Source organism: Schistocerca serialis, chromosome 1, assembly GCF_023864345.2.
Source record: "Schistocerca serialis cubense isolate TAMUIC-IGC-003099 chromosome 1, iqSchSeri2.2, whole genome shotgun sequence".
Classification (NCBI taxonomy): Eukaryota; Metazoa; Arthropoda; class Insecta; order Orthoptera; family Acrididae; genus Schistocerca; species Schistocerca serialis.
In genome coordinates this window covers 477,491,988-477,510,036 of record NC_064638.1, presented here as the reverse complement: position 1 = coordinate 477,510,036, position 18,049 = coordinate 477,491,988, and positions in this window count along the sequence as shown.

Sequence of the window (18,049 nt, the reverse complement as noted above, 5' to 3'; positions counted from 1 at the left end):
CGTCGAATGGCGCTAGCTGCGCAGCATTTGTGCACCGCCGCCGTCAGTGTCAGCCAGTTTGCCGTGGCATACGGAGCTCCATCGCAGTCTTTAACACTGGTAGCATGCCGCGACAGCGTGGACGTGAACCGTATGTGCAGTTGACGGACTTTGAGCGAGGGCGTATAGTGGGCATGCGGGAGGCCGGGTGGACGTACCGCCGAATTGCTCAACACGTGGGGCATGAGGTCTCCACAGTACATCGATGTTGTCGCCAGTGGTTGGCGTAAGGTGCACGTGCCCGTCGACCTGGGACCGGACCGCAGCGACGCACGGATGCACGCCAAGACCGTAGGATCCTACGCAGTGCCGTAGGGGACCGCACCGCCACTTCCCAGCAAATTAGGGACACTGTTGCTCCTGGGGTATCGGCGAGGACCATTCGCAACCGTCTCCATGAAGCTGGGCTACGGTCCCGCACACCGTTAGGCCGTCTTCCGCTCACGCCCCAACATCGTGCAGCCCGCCTCCAGTGGTGTCGCGACAGGCGTGAATGGAGGGACGAATGGAGACGTGTCGTCTTCAGCGATGAGAGTCGCTTCTGCCTTGGTGCCAATTATGGTCGTATGCGTGTTTGGCGCCGTGCAGGTGAGCGCCACAATCAGGACTGCATACGACCGAGGCACACAGGGCCAACACCCGGCATCATGGTGTGGGGAGCGATCTCCTACACTGGCCGTACACCACTGGTGATCGTCGAGGGGACACTGAATAGTGCACGGTACATCCAAACCGTCATCGAACCCATCGTTCTACCATTCCTAGACCGGCAAGGGAACTTGCTGTTCCAACAGGACAATGCACGTCCGCATGTATCCCGTTCCACCCAACGTGCTCTAGAAGGTGTAAGTCAACTACCCTGGCCAGCAAGATCTCCGGATCTGTCCCCCATTGAGCATGTTTGGGACTGGATGAAGCGTCGTCTCACGCGGTCTGCACGTCCAGCACGAACGCTGGTCCAACTGAGGTGCCAGGTGGAAATGGCATGGCAAGCCGTTCCACAGGACTACATCCAGCATCTCTACGATCGTCTCCATGGGAGAATAGCAGCCTGCATTGCTGCGAAAGGTGGATATACACTGTACTAGTGCCGACATTGTGCATGCTCTGTTGCCTGTGTCTATGTGCCTGTGGTTCTGTCAGTGTGATCATGTGATGTATCTGACCCCAGGAATGTGTCAATAAAGTTTCCCCTTCCTGGGACAATGAATTCACGGTGTTCTTATTTCAATTTCCAGGAGTGTATTTCCTCGTTTCCAAAAGTCGCTGAAGACAAATGTACGCCCAGTTTCCTTCCCCAGTCCGAGGTTGTGCTTGCTGTCGCCCAAACTTTCTGATGTTCCACAGTCCAGTGGTAAAGCACGTGCTTGGAAACAGAGACGTCGCGGAATTTAATTTTGTTCTCACCAGTCTCCCTTCACGTCTCGACGATGTGAGGAGCGGCCACGAACGACTCGTGGTTCGGATTCCACGTTAACCTACATCTACATCTACATCTACATTGATACTCCGCAAGCCATCCAACGGGGTGTGGCGGAGGGCACTTTACGTGCCACTGTCATTACCTCCCTTTCCTGTTCCAGTCGCGTATGGTTCGCGGGAAGAACGACTGCCTGAAAGCCTCCGTGCGCGCTCTAATCTCTCTAATTTTACATTCGTGATCTCCTCGGGAGGTATAAGTAGGGGGAAGCAATATATTTGATACCTCATCCAGAAACACACCCTCTCGAAACCTGGACCGCAAGCTACACCGCGATGCAGAGCGCCTCTCTTGCAGAGTCTGCCACTTGAGTTTGCTAAACATCTCCGTAACGCTATCACGGTTACCAAATAACCCTGTGACGAAACGCGCCGCTCTTCTTTGGATCTTCTCTATCTCCTCCGTCAGACCGATCTGGTACGGATCCCACACTGATGAGCAATACTCAAGTATAGGTCGAACGAGTGTTTTGTAAGCCACCTCCTTTGTTGATGGACTACATTTTCTAAGCACTCTCCCAATGAATCTCAACCTGGTACCCGCCTTACCAACAATTAATTTTATATGATCATTCCACTTCAAATCGTTCCGCACGCATACTCCCAGATATTTTACAGAAGTTACTGTTACCAGTGTTTGTTCCGCTACCATATAATCATACAATAAAGGATCCTTCTTTCTATGTATTCGCAATACATTACATTTGTCTATGTTAAGGGTCAGTTGCCACTCCCTGCACCAAGTGCCTATCCGATGCAGATCTTCCTGCATTTCGCTACAATTTTCTAATGCTGCAACTTCTCTGTATACTACAGCATCATCCGCGAAAAGCCGCATGGAACTTCCGACACTATCTACTAGGTCATTTATATATATATTGTGAAAAGCAATGGTCCCATAACACTCCCCTGTGGCACGCCAGAGGTTACTTTAACGTCTGTAGACGTCTCTCTATTGATAACAACATGCTGTGTTCTGTTTGCTAAAAACTCTTCAATCCAGCCACACAGCTGGTCTGATATTCCGTAGGCTCTTACTTTGTTTATCAGGCGACAGTGCGGAACTGTATCGAACGCCTTCCGGAAGTCAAGAAAAATAGCATCTACCTGGGAGCCTGTATCTAATATTTTCTGGGTCTCATGAACAAATAAAGCGAGTTGGGTCTCACACGATCGCTGTTTCCGGAATCCATGTTGATTCCTACATAGTAGATTCTGGGTTTCCAGAAATGACATGATACGCGAGCAAAAAACATGTTCTATAATTCTACAAGAGATCGACGTCAGAGATATAGGTCTATAGTTTTGCGCATCTGCTCGACGACCCTTCTTGAAGACTGGGACTATCTGTGCTCTTTTCCAATCATTTGGAACCCTCCGTTCCTCTAGAGACTTGCGGTACACGGCTGTTAGAAGGGGGGCGAGTTCTTTCGCGTACTCTGTGTAGAATCGAATTGGTATCCCGTCAGGTCCAGTGGACTTTCCTCTATTGAGTGATTCCAGTTGCTTTTCTATTCCTTGGACACTTATTTCGATGTCAGCCATTTTTTCGTTTGTGCGAGGATTTAGAGAAGGAACTGCAGTGCGCTCTTCCTCTGTGAAACAGCTTTGGAAAAAGGTGTTTAGTATTTCAGCTTTACGCGTGTCATCCTCTGTTTCAATGCCATCATCATCCCGTAGTGTCTGGATATGCTGTTTCGAGCCACTTACTGATTTAACGTAAGACCAGAACTTCCTCGGATTTTCTGTCAAGTCGGTACATAGAATTTTACTTTCGAATTCAATGAACGCTTCACGCATAGCCCTCCTTACGCTAACTTTGACATCGTTTAGCTTCTGTTTGTCTGAGAGGTTTTGGCTGCGTTTAAACTTGGAGTGGAGCTCTCTTTGCTTTCGCAGTAGTTTCCTAACTTTGTTGTTGTACCACGGTGGGTTTTTCCCGTCCCTCACAGTTTTACTCGGCACGTACCTGTCTAAAACGCATTTTACGATTGCCTTGAACTTTTTCCATAAACACTCAACATTGTCAGTGTCGGAACAGAAATTTTCGTTTTGATCTGTTAGGTAGTCTGAAATCTGCCTTCTATTACTCTTGCTAAACAGATAAACCTTCCTCCCTTTTTTTATATTCCTATTAACTTCCATATTCAGGGATGCTGCAACGGCCTTATGATCACTGATTCCCTTCTCCGGTTGGAGAAGTGGGGTAGACTAGGGACACGAAAGTCGCCGATGTGGCTCCAGTCAAAGCCGCCCATTGAGCTACACGTAGTAAACGTGCCACAGTTATGCCTACAAGGAGTGACTGGCCGCTCTGAATTTCAATAATAATAATAAGAGAAAATTTATTAAATTTTCTCATTTTGAGAGTATTGAGGGGCGATCTGTTTTAACTGTTAGAAACCATTCAAAAGCCGAGATAGCACAAAATATTTTTTATTCAGCATAACCGGTTTCAAACAGTATTAGCTGTCCTCTTTAGGTTGTAAACACTTTTTTTGTGGTAAAACATGTTCATTTTAAGCTGAACCTGATGCACAAGATGTCAATGACTGCGTTATCACAGACAGAGCAGACTATCGGAACGGGCAAGATGGGGAAGGAGATTGGTCCTGACCTCTATAAGGAACCACTCCGTCATTCGCCTTCAGTAATTTATGGTAATCACGGAGAATGTAGATCTAGGTGGCCGGATGGGGATTCGAACCTCTTTCCTGCCGAATGCGAGTTCATTGTCTTCACCACTTCTCTCTGGCCGGTCTGATTTGGATTTACCGAAAGTTTCGTAGATAGCTGAAGGCGAGCACCGCATCCTCTTTCCTCCCTCCCTTTTCTGCATCTCAGTTGATGTTGTGTCTCCAGTGACGTAGAATCCGGTAGGTATTAGGCCCTCATATTTGTTTGTTACAAGTTATTACCAGTCACACATTTGCTGACTGGTATATCATTCACCGTAGGCGAAATGCATTATCAACCACAAAACACGCGAAGAAATGCAGCAGCCAGCGACTTTTTATACAAATTTATTTACGTCAAGACGCTGGTATTTCCCCGCAACTGGTGCGACTTTCCACGAGCAGAACGTGACGCTCACGCATTATCAGAGGCAATGGCGCGGAAAGAAATTCCTCTCTCGTGCATCCTGTGCCGCACCTTAGCGGTCGTGCTTTAGCGGTCCAGTAACGCAGTAACCGGGAATCGGACGTCGCCTTCTACTGCTATCAAAAGTTTCAGTTTGGTATAGAAGTCAAATTTCCTCGATCTACTACACTGCTTCAAGGAAAACTCGTTTGCGCGTAGTGCATTTTGGTTCCGCTTTAAAAATCAAGGAAGCTCGCCTAAGGTAAACATCACGTCTCGTTCGAAGAAAAAAGGACATACCTTTCAAGCGCTGCCTCCCACATTTTCCGCCTTTCAGCGCCGTGAGAACTGAGCCATTGTTACGACTGTGGGTCACAATATCCTGTTAGCTTTTCTTTTTACCACCGGCTGCCGGTCACCGTCACGCATCTACCTAAGCCGGTGTCACTTCTTTTAGCTACTTGATCATAATCCACATTATCGTGGTTGTGTTAAAAATGGCTTAAACTTTCTTAGCTTGGAGATTACACTGAGGTGACAAAAGCCATGGGACATCGGTGTGTGCATATAAAGATGGCGAGCGTACGCGAACGCAACGTATAAAAGGGCAGTGCATTGGCGGAGCTGTCATTTATACTCGGCTGATACATGTGAAAAGGTTTCCGACGTGATTGTGGCGGCAGGACGGGCATTAACAGGCTTTGAACGTGGAGTGGTAGTTGGGGCTAAGTGCGTGGAACAATCCATTTCGGAAATCGTTAGTGAATTCAATATTTCGCGACAAAGAGTGTGCCGAGAATACCACATTTCAAGCATTACCTCTCACCACGGGCAACGCAGTGGCTGATGGTCATACTTTACTATCGAGAGCAGTGACGTTTGCACAACTGCGTGATATAACTGCAGAAACCAGTGCGGGACGTACGACGAACATATGCGTTGGGACACTGCGGTGATATTTGGCGTCAATGGGCTATGGCAGCAGACGACCGACATCGCATGCAGAGGCTCGTGGCTATATCGGTTTGACCCTTGACGACTGCAAAACTGTGACCTGCTCAGATGAGTCCCGATTTCAGTTGGTAAGAGCTCATGGCAGGTTTCGGGTGCGGCGCAGACCCCGCGAAGACAAGGATCCAAGCTGTGAACAACTCACTGCTCAAGCCGGTGGCGGCTCCATAATGTTGTGGGCTGTGTTTACATGGAATGGAGTGGGTCCTCTGGACCAAATGAACCGATCATCGATTGGAAATAGTTACGTTCGGCTACTTGGAGACTATTTTCAACCAAATAACAATGGAATTTTTATGGATGACAGTGCAAGATGTTGCCGGCCCACAAATGTCGCTATTGGTCTGAAGAACATTCAGGACGGATCAAGGGAGAGTGATTTGGCCACCCAGATCACCCGAGATGAATCCCATCGAACATGTATGGGACATGCAGGAGACTTCCAACGACTGCAGTACGCCATGCAAAAGGAGGTCCGACACGATGTTGGGAGGAAACTCATAACTTTTAACACCTCTGAGTATTTTGGGGAGGCGATGATTTACAGCTTCTAGAAATTCCTAAAAATTGATGGTTTGCACACATGTTGTCACTTTCTTACACAACTAGCTTCTTTCAGAAACGGACCATCTTCGGTTATAATGTTACATCATCAATCAGATGCTTGAGAAATCACAATACTTATTAATAGTTACAATTAGTCAGACATATTATCAATGATTACAAATTATACTTGGAGATGGTCCGTTTCCGACCGAAACTGGTTCTTTATTAAAATGAAAATGAAAATGTTTGTAACCTATGATTTTCCAAAAATTAGTTAGCTTAGTCTTTTAAAAACGATGCTCAACCATTGCAATGGTTCGTTATAAATAGCTAATCTCCTCTGTCAGCGAGGGAGTTACACTTCTGTCGACGTTGCGTAAGGCAAACTCTTTGCAAAAATTAGTGCTTTTGGTCTTTGCATCAGGACAGTTTGTATTTATAAAGTACTAGCTGTATCTTCAATTCGACGAAACAGTTAAGTAAATAACGTCCAACTAATACAACTAAATACATCAAATTAGAGACGGATCCTTGTAGAGGGCACAAATACGTCGATAAATGTCTTTTGTAGCAAATTTAAATTTCCTAGAATTCGATGTACTGAAAGAAAAATTGGAAATATAAGAAGCCCTCAGCACCTACGTAGCTTGTGTGCGGTCCTCACATGTCCCATTGTAATGTGAACACACGATCTCTGTCTGGTTATGTAGATTTCTGGGACTCAATTTTTGAATCCCCGAAGAAGAAAGAAAAACAGTACTTTCAACATTTCAGACGTTAGAACATATTCAACCTGCCGAAATGTATTTTCCAATCGATGGTTAAAATTTTAAAAATTGTTCTTGAAAATTTTCAGAGCTATTTTTCTCTTGAAAACGTTTGAGGCGCAACGACATCTAGAAGCGGCATCTAATGGGTATAAACCGACAGCACCCACTTCAGCGCAAAACTATCGCTACTGGATTGTACCAGTTAACGGTCGACAGGATATTGTAGAAGTTTTGCTCTGGATTCCCGAGACAATAGTGATGGATCAGTCTGGTGATAAACTAGAAACGTCATCATAAGTGGCAGTTATGGTTGTTCAGACGATGGGACATTTCTGTCTTTGACGTTGTCCAGGACGTGCTTTTCATTTATTGTCTCCGCGTGTTAACTACAACCTGAGCTGTACGTACTTATGAAGTGCTCAAGCACGATATTACTGATTAGACAACTTCAGCGTCAATCTTCCCGGGTAGTTCACATGTGCCGGCCAAAGTTGTATACGAGCAAGCACTGTTGACAGATCACTATAACTAAACGTCTTTGGCAGTTCTCTGACCAAACGCTATTAACTAGTCCTAACTAAATACCTGATGAAAGAAAAATACCGACGTCAACCGCATGAAAGTATTGCAAAAAATCAGTGGCGACAAGTGAAAATTTGTGCCGGATCGGTACTCGAACCCGGGTTTCCCTCTTTAATAGAGCGGTCGCCATAATATTTCGTCTATTTGAGCACGCTTCACCGCCAGCTCACATTCTCAACTTGTCGCACACCACTTCCTTAGCGCCCCCCCCCCCCCCCCCTCCACCGTCCTCGTCGCACGCAGCATTGAGCATGATTTAAGCAAGATGTCGGACCTGGGGTGCATACACACTGAAGATATATCATGAAATGCCGTCAAGGGTATGGACATTAACGTTAAATGAGAGGCGTCTGCCCTTTCTGACAGTTCCATTTCGTTTTCAATCGTCCGCCTCGCCCTCGTTTGCCTTAAATTATTAAGTAATCGTCATATTTAAGTTTAGAAGAAACTATCGCAAATTGGAGACCATTTGGATTGCGTCACCGCTTTTTCAGTGCAGGAAATCGCAAGTGTTCCAGATGCGCAACAGCGCCGGCTATCTGGACTTTGTTGTGTAGCATCTGTTGTAAGCAGAGACGGCGCAACATGTCCTCTTATCGGAAAGCGTATCACGTTGCCTGATTAAGGGAAATGACGGCACTAGCGTGACATCTGGCTTCAACTTCACACGCTTCGTGCAAGCTCGCCAAGATGCAAACGTATTGTGTTTCACCACACACAGTTTCGCTTCGACAACAGCTGTACACCGTTGCCTGTGTTCGAGAATCCGTGTCAATTTAGGCTAAATATTCTGGAAAATAGGCTCCACAGTCTTCTGACATACATAGCTGTGACACACACTGCTGTAAAGTTGTCACCACCTGACGAACTGGAGACACATTAGCGCACCAAGCGGCAAGATATGCGCCGTAGGAATACATTAATTCTATTCCTACGTAATTTATCAAATGGTTATTATATGAGGCGTTGTGAACAATTTTTTTTGCAAGAACCAGGATGCAACGGTCTTTTTTATGTTTGTCTATTGAACTTGGTTCAAATCAAATGGCTCTGAGCACTATGGGACTCAACTGCTGAGGTCATTAGTCCCCTAGAACTTAGAACTAGTTAAACCTAACTAACTGAAGGACATCACAAACATCCATGCCCGAGGCAGGATTCGAACCTGCGACCGTAGCGGTCTTGCGGATCCAGACTGCAGCGCCTTTAACCGCACGGCCACTTCGGCCGGCTATTGAACTTGGATTCTATGGTATTTCAGACAGCTTGCTCCTCATGAATAGCACCAAGGCGGCAGCCGAGCTTAACGTCCACGTCAGAAGAGCAGCTCTTCATCAATAGTTTCGTGTATCGTCACTCGTTGAAGCGTTGAGGAGTGGTTTGTGATTTAACCAAGGGAACCAACGCAAAGTGCAGGAATCTGAAACACTACGTCACCATATCTCTTCCCCTTGCCGGCCAAACGATAGCACTGCAAATTTCGTCTGCCACTAAGAACCGAAGCGGCTTGGTCTGACTCGAGCGCCGGCGGAATGCTTTAGCGACCACTGCTACAGCAGTGGGTGGTCCCACGACTGTTCAATTACGCATTCCCAAGATACTGTCGCATGGTACAGCGACCAGCACAAGCAGAAACAATTATTTATTTTACTCGTACTTTTAATGTGTTTACTGGCTACGGATGTCGGTACCAAGTACTATTATCAGCCCATACCCGTGTACGCAGTTGTCAATCTCGCTTCCGAAGTGGACGAGGCTAAGGAAAATCCCCTACCCTGGAAGGAAAATAACACATGACGTACGAAGGGAATTAGCACAGACAAAAAGGAAATTCCTGGCCGAAAGATGCCTACTAGTATCGAAAAATGATTCAAATGGCTCTGAGCGCTATGGGACTTAACATCTGAGGTCATCAGTCCCCTAGACTCAGAACTACGTGAACCTAACTAACCTAAGGACATCACACACATCCATGCCCGAGGCAGGGTTCGAACCTGCGACCGTAGGAGCAGCACGGTTCCGGACTGAAGAGCCTAGAACGGCTCGGCCACAGCGGCCGGCTACTAGTATCAAACACTGGACTTCATTTGAGGAAAAAATTTCTGAGATGTACTTTTGAAGCACAGCATTGTATCAAAGCTAATCACGGTCGGTGGAAAATCTGGAGAAGAAGTGAATCGTGGTGTTTGAGATTGGGTGCTATTAAAGATTTTGAGTTTAGAGGGAATTATGAGAAATGAGGGGATTCTCCACAGCATCTGCGAAGAGAGGAACGTATGAAGAAGGGACAGGATGGTAGGAACATCCGTTAAGTGATCAAGCAATAACCTCCATGATGTAGAAGAAGCCGTAGAGAGTAAGAACTGTAGGGAAAGAGGCTGGCATATATCCAAGAAATAATTTACGTCATTCGGTGCCAATGCTATTATGAGGTGAAGAGGTTGTCACAGGAGAGGAATTCGTAGCGGGCTGCATCAAACCTATTAGAAATTTATGAACCCCACCCCCTTCCAAGAAACATGCCACTGCAGTTAATCAGCGTTTCTTCTGGACGTGATGTGGATATGCTGAAATTTTCAGCTCCATGAAGAGAAAATCATGAATGATCGTCGATACATCGTCGCTGCATCGTCCCATGCACCTTCCGACTGTCTGGAGCCCGTACTCACCATGCTGGACCGTTGTGTTACCCAAATGACTTGACATCTATCGTTGATTTGGTTCGGGCGATGTTCCACTACAGCAAGTCGTTTCACAATCATACCTCGTAGTAGTCCACGTTCACCCCAAACACTTGCAGATTAGCAGCTAATATGATAATTATATACAGTGGCACCATTAGTCCACTCGCCATTATTTTCAACACAGGTGAATGCGAACGCTCCACACGCAATATTTGCTCGCTTGGGAGCTCGAAACCTCAAGATCATCTCTTTTTTTCAACTCGAATAAATCTACCCCTTTACATTTTCACAGCATCGATTGTTTTGCGTACAGACAGCCGCTCAGTGGCCTGCTCCGTAAATGCAAAACTCATGCATTGTGCGCCTCAATGCCATACCAAAGAAGTGGTCGGAGTGATACACTGACGGAAAAAATGGAAACACCAAAACACAATTAATGTAGACTAATGAAATTTCTAGAATTCATTTGTCTACGTAAAACATTTAAGTGATTAACATTGCAAGATCACAGTTGAAAGGAAGTATGCAAACGTGCATGCAGTATGTTGTATAGGCGCCGGATGTTAGTTTGTAGGATGGAATTCCATGCCTGTTGCTCTTTATCTGTCAATATAGGGACGGTTAATGCTGTTTGTTGATGACGCTGGAGTTGTCGTCCGATGCTGTCCCATATGTGCTCAATTGCAGACAGATCTGGCCCATGCTACATGTCGGCACTCTGTAGAGCATGTTGGGCTACAATAGCGGAATGTGAGCGAGCGTTATCCTGTTGGAAAAACATCCCGTGGAATGCTGTTCTTGAATGACAGCACAACAGGCCGAATCACCAGATTGACGTACAAATTTGGATTCAGGGTGCGTGGGACAACTACGAGAGTGTTCTTGCTGTGCTAAATCGATTCCCAGACCATAACTCCAGATGTACGTCCAGTGTTTCTAGCACGGAGACAGATTGGCTGCTGTCCCTCAACTGTCCTCATCGGAACTGACATACGGCCATCACTCACAACGAGGCATAACCAGCTTTCGTCAAAAACACGACACACCTCCATCCTGCCCCTCCAGTTAGCTGTCGTTTGACACCACTAAAGTCGCAAGTGTTGGTGGTTTGTGATCAGTGAAATGCATACTACGGGGCGTCTGGCTCGGAGCTTTCCTTGAAGTAACGCATTTTTAACAGTTTGTTGTGTCACTGTGGTCCCACCTGCTGCTCACATTATTGCTGCAGATGCACCAGTCTCAAAGGTAACTAACTTTTACGACCGTTACAGCATGTATTTGAAGCAAACGTGATTTGTACCCTAATAGTGCTGCTACTAGCACCGCTCTTATCCGACTGGCACGAACTTTGATTAGACATCGTCTTTTGGATGTAGAAACACGCCTACCGACTTTCACTTATGTCGTACAACCCATTCTTGGTTCAAAATGGTTCAAATGGCTCTGAGCACTATGGGACTTAACGTATGTGGTCATCAGTCCCCTAGAACTTAGAACTACTTAAACCTAACTAACCTAAGGACATCACACACATCCATGCCCGAGGCAGGATTCGAACCTGCGACCGTAGCAGTCGCGCGGTTCCGGACCCATTCTTGGTGCTGCGATTTCTTTTCCGTCCTTGTATGACCACATAAACTAAGCAGCAGCTAACCAAAGTCCCTCTAGCGCGGGTAGCTGCGGCTTCCAGCGTGCGCCGACCGCTGGAGCTCCAGCCGCCCCGCTATCGCGTGTAAACAGATAACAGGGCCCGCCGCCTGTACGAGCCGTCTCCGACATTAATTAAAGCGGTTCGTTTCTGAAAACCTCGGAGCGTCGAGTGCAACGGCCTGTCGGCTTAATTAATCCCTCACAGGGCTCTCCCCGTCCCACTTCTGCAGAAAAAAAAGGAAGGGGGAACCGCAGATGTGTTTGACGTAATTCCTTTTCCTGTGCTGCCCACGTAATTAGACCCCTTGCACTGCCGTATCTTGGGAGCCTCAGCACGCTCGTGTCGTGTGACCACCTAAGGAATCAGTTTTCCTTTTTACCAGACTGATCAGTGTGAGCAAATGGCAACCATCAATTTTAACAATCTTTTTACTCTGTGGCAGAATGTGTTGCATTTGTAGTGGAGCGACTCGCGGAAATCGGCTGCTTTCGCAGGCACTGTGAACAGCTGTTCAGTATCAGATGTCGTTTCGATAGGTAGTAATTGAATTTGTTTTAAAGTAGAAATTTTTTACCGCCGATAATCATCTCGTATTGTGGAATTCGTCTGATGACAACTGCTCGCCTGTAAGTAGAGTAAGGAAACGGAAAATATCCTTTAAACCATTAGATGTAAACCTCGCATGGGACGTCTTTACTTCCATTTTATGGACAGGAATCAGGTGCAGATGTGTGAAATATCTGGAGCAAAAGAAGATGTTCATGTTAACAAAAACTAAAATTTGGAAGTAGTCGTTTTCTTGGCGTGCAATGTATCGTTTCAATTCTTAAATCGACAGTGGTTCAATAATATTAATATAAAGCTGGAAGACACACAATTTTGTTAGCCGTCAGGTACGTAGAGATGAAGAAAATGCGGATCGTACGTAACTACTTTATTTTTAAATTAGTGTTAAGAATATATTGCACTTTTGTCTGTTCAGTTACTCGATTCGGAAATAAATTTCCAGTACTTCCTACGCTGGAGTCGGGTATCTACTACCTCAGTCATCTACATGCTCTGCCAAAGATTTGCCGATGAAATTTAACACGTTCCCTCTTCTCATGAGCGACCTTCGTGTTCAGAAAATTATTTTCTGTATTGTTAACAATCTGTTGCGGTCCCAAGAGTTGATCTGTTACATACTTCTGTTCTTTTTCCTTTTACATTTTTGTTTAACATTTCCACTTATGTCGTTGGTACAAATGTTTCTATTTCCTTTTCCGGTGTCTTTAAGCTCCTCATTCACCTTTTTCCCATAATGGACGCTCTTACTTTGTACCCAACGTAATGAAATCGATCCATGCTCCATGGTAATTCACTGGAAAGCAACTCTGTAATATACTCGATTCGTATAGCCTATGAGATCGCCGCAACTTCCGCAGTTCTCATGTTCTACATCCTCCGTGGTTTGAAACAAGGTCAACATATTTTGGATATTACTTCTCGCGGGCTCTCTCATTTTGCTGTTTTCTGATTCTCTGTTTTACTGCTCTTCATCTTTGAATGTTAAAGTATCTCGTATTATGCGGTGGTTATTCATCGTGAAAAGATTACTCCGAGATTCGGAGATCCCTGTATCTAGAGAGAATCTGTAAAATACACGATATTTAAGGAATAAGATGTTAGTTTACGCCTTCGATATATTGCTTTAAAAATAGGACATACTGTGTAACGCTTTTTTGATAACTGCCGGCACTAAATTTTTGAATCTCTTCAAATGAAGTAAATAAAGCTGTCAGTTCGTTTTACGCTTCGCTAGACTGGAGCACGGAACCGGTTTCATGTCGGGACGACATTCCCCTTGTCGGCGAGCCAACCGCTACGCAACTTGCCTGCATGTTAGTTTATCAGGCGACATTCTTACTGACATCGTATCTCGCGAAGGGTATTTCTAACTTACGAAACTTATCAATATAGCCTCCTCCATGTCGCAAGATCCATATCCTTACGCACAGCCGGCCGGGGTGGCCGAGCGGTTCTAGGACCTACAGTCTCGCAGGTTCGAATCCTGCCTTGGGCAGGGATGTGTGTGATGTCCTTAGTTTAGTTAGGTTTAAGTAGTTCTAAGTTCTAGGGGACTGGTAACCTCAGAAGTTAAGTCCCATAGTGCTCAGAGCCATTTGAACCTTACGCACAGTCACATTTAAATCTGACTGTAGCTCTTTTAGCATAGAGTATTTCTCGCTCCTTTATAGCGGTTGAAATTTCCTGTAAGTTTCACATTTTAACAGATATAATTGATTTTTGTATTTGGCTTCTAAGATAATCGGGTATTTCAGGACGACTGAAAAGTTTCTCAAATCATTTTCACCATGTAGTTAGTTTCTGTAAGGATACACTCTCGAGCAATTCAAATAGAGGTAACTGCTGCGTTGGGGGAAAGACCCACGACGGATGGATTAGTTGGACTTAAAAGACCCATGGATCAGTTGGCAGAGACACGTGAATAGGGTGTATTCGTGGCCATTAGCGATCGCACCATGGTCACGACGCACCCTATGATCGCATCTGATCGTCATTTAATTCTGGACACTCAAGGCATATAGTATATGTGCTCACCCCATTGAGCCATGATTGTACCGTGAATACATCGACTAAAAAAATACCGCCGCCAGCACAGTAAACTGCCATGGGCACAAATGTAATCATGTTAAGAATCATTATCAGCTATCGATTATTGTAATAGAGAACAGGCGGACGATGTGCAACAAATCGGTCGTCAAGTGACTAATGGATGAACAACTGCTGAGCAACAATACCGTCCACAGTCACCTCTTCGCGGTTTACGTACAGTAACCAGCGTCCCAAGTACTTACCTTCGCTCATCGCATATCACAAGGCACAGAGATTGACAAGGACGCAGGAGCGTTAACACTGGACGTCAAAGTGCGGGAAAAGGGCGCACAGACTAATGAGTTGCGATACACATTGGTACTCACCGATGTCAGGCTTCGAGAATATAGAATATCACATTAGGAGAAGCATCCTGAAAATGAACACGGCGCCTTTCAGGTTGGCAGAGGAGGTATTCTCAGGGGGAACAGGGGCCCGTTTGCTTGGAATGAAATTAGGACGTCTCTCACCAGCTTACGATACAGCTACCTATGGTCCTATATTGGACATTCCTTGGTCCGCCTGCAGCTATCTACAGGTGAACTATATCTTTAGCAAGGAAGTGCATCAGCCATCGCTCCCTAATTGTGTCAGCTTGATACCCACTGACATGATGGAGCATTTTGGCCCGAAATGTCACGTGACGTCAGTCCTATGGATCACATCTGAGACGTCACGGGTTAATTTGTGCCCGCCTTGCACCCGGCTCGCGACTGATGTAAAAGATATCAGGATGTCTCCTCAATGCTGTCGCGAACTCAAGGAGTCCACGCCACGATACTTCGACATGAAGAAGCGTGCTCACGCTACTAGATAACTGTCTCCAGTTCGGTTGCTCATGAGCATATATACTGTTCATTGTCGCAAGTCTGCTTCTGCTTGCTGTTTCTTGTTAAATCAAAAACTAAAAAAATAAACCATTTTATATTATGTGTTCTGAGCGGTACCCATTCAGTAAAGACTCCAGGAATAGCAACTCTCTGTTTCGTTGTAGAATGGAATCCATTTGTTGACCAATAGTTCAAAGATAACTTTTTTCTTCTCGTTGACAGCTTTGGTCATAAACAGCTATCATATTGAATTTTTTGGGTAAAATAGTTTCGTTACGGGCACGTTTGTAATTTTTCCCTGCGAACGAATCATCACACGCATTATTTCATAGATAGTAAAGGAGGTAATGAGTAAAATCTTACACATGTTTCGCCAGAAAGAGCAACTGCCTCATCGCTTGCGGACCAGTTTAACACTGGGTCGCATCCATCCGAAAAGAAGCTGTCATATAATACGATATCATTTCAAGTAGAGAAACTTTAAGGCATACTTATAGCTAATGATTTCCAGATGCGTCGTAGGCATCAGTTTGGTAGTGGCGCCAGTTAATCCATCTTATTTTATAAGGCAAATTACATCCCATGTAAATGACCAAATAAGGAATTCTATATGTATCACAGAGATCAAAATGATCGCACGTTCGTATGCTATGCTGTAAGCGGACTATCAAACTGCATTACTTGATTTTTGCGCTGGCAAAGCGGAGCTAACATTCTAAGACTTGCGCGTGTGTGCTCTGCGAGGTCTACAAATAAATGTACAGGTAGTAAATGGGATTCTGATGGTTCTGTGTATGCATCGGAAAAGGAGGTATCAAACTTGGTGACTTTCTCCGACAGTAATTTGTGCCACGATCCCGTAGCAAACACAGAACCGTAACACCATCCAGATGGCTACGCATGCCCTGTGAAATTGGGTTAACTGCCGAGCAATCAAACAACACTTCTGACGACACCGAGCCTCAGTCTCTGTGTGTGTTTTGTGTGTGTGTGTGTGTGTGTGTGTGTGTGTGTGTGTGTGTGTGGTAAAGCTCGCTCGCTGGAAGACAATTTTGTTACATTTCCCCGTTGCTGAGGTTACTAATTGACTGTTACAGTTTCAACGTAGCGCTGAAAGCTAATATAGAGCGAGTAAAAGTGCAACATTTATTTGGAGTACTTAGGGACCTTGAACGAAGATGGTTTTATAATTCACCTGTAATCATTTAAGTAATAACGAAAACTCTGTGACAGAATGTCTCATCTGCTGTCCAAGGAGCGCACATGCCCGTGGACAAAAAATCTTCACGATACCAGTTGACAGTGCTGCATTGGTTTCTAACACGAGGGTTAGTCGATATACGAAGGCCTGAAGATGACATGATGTTATGTCGAAACTGATTGCCTAACAACTAAAACCAAAATAACGGCTGTTGGTATTTTATTATGGGAAATCGACCAGCCGAAGTCTCGCACTCCAGACATAGGCTGGAGTTGCATTCATTCTCTGGTTGGTTGTTGGTATGGTAGTTGTCATGTAAACAAGTATCCGTCACTAACTTTTTGATAAACTCTCCTGGATAGCCACGAGGGTTAGCACGTCAGTCCAGGGATTCTCGGAGGTGCGCCCGCCCCGGATCAAATCCGCCCAGCGAATTAATGACGAGAACTTGTGTGCGTGTCAGCCTTAAAATAATTTTCGGCGGTTTCCCAAAAGCGACCAATTGAATAACGGACTGGTATCCATATACCGCCTCAGTTACACGATTCCTAAATATTTTGAAAAGGTTCAGACACTTTCACATGGGATAACAACAGACGCAGACAAGTGATGTACGCAAATTACGTTCCGGGGGAGTAGACGGTGGGGCGGAGTCGGCCGACCCTGTGTACGGCCAGAATATATATATATATATATATATATATATATATATATATATATATATATATATGTATTGTGTGTGTGTGTGTGTCAAAAAATGGTTGGTGGGTCACCTCAGCAATAAACCCCCTTTCAATCTATCCCAGGTATGTTCGATAGGGTTCGTGTCTGGAGAACATGCTGGTCACTCTAGTCGAGCGATGTCGTTATCGAGCGATGTCGTTATCCTGAAGGAAGTCATTCACATGGTGTGCACGATGGGGCCGCCAATTATCGTTCATGAAGACGGATGCCTCGCCAATATGCAGCCGATATGGTTGCCCTATCGGTCGGAGGATGGCATTCACGTATCGTACAGCCGTTACGGTGCCTACCATGACAACCAGCGGCATACGTCGGCCCCACATAATGCAACCCCAAAACAGCAGCGAACCTCCACCTTGCTGCACTCACTGGACAGTGTGTCTAAGGCGTTCAGCCTTACCTGGTTGCCTCCAAACACGTCTCCGACGATTGTCTGGTTGAAGGGATATGCGACACTCATCAGTTAAGAGAACGTAATGCTAAAACCTGAGCGGTCCATTCGGCATGTCTTTGGGCCCATTTGTACCGCGATGGATGGTGTCGTGGTTGCAAAGAAAAATCTCGCCATTGACATCGGGAGTGAAGTTGCGCATCATGCAACCTATTGCGTACAGTTGGAGTCGTAACACGACGTCCTGTGGCTGCGCGGAGAGCATTATTCTACATGGTGGCGTTGCTGTCAGTGTTCCTTCGAGCCATAATCCGTAGTTAGTGGCCATCCACTGCAATAGTAGCCTTTGGGCGGCCTCAGCGAGACATATCATCGACAGTTCCTG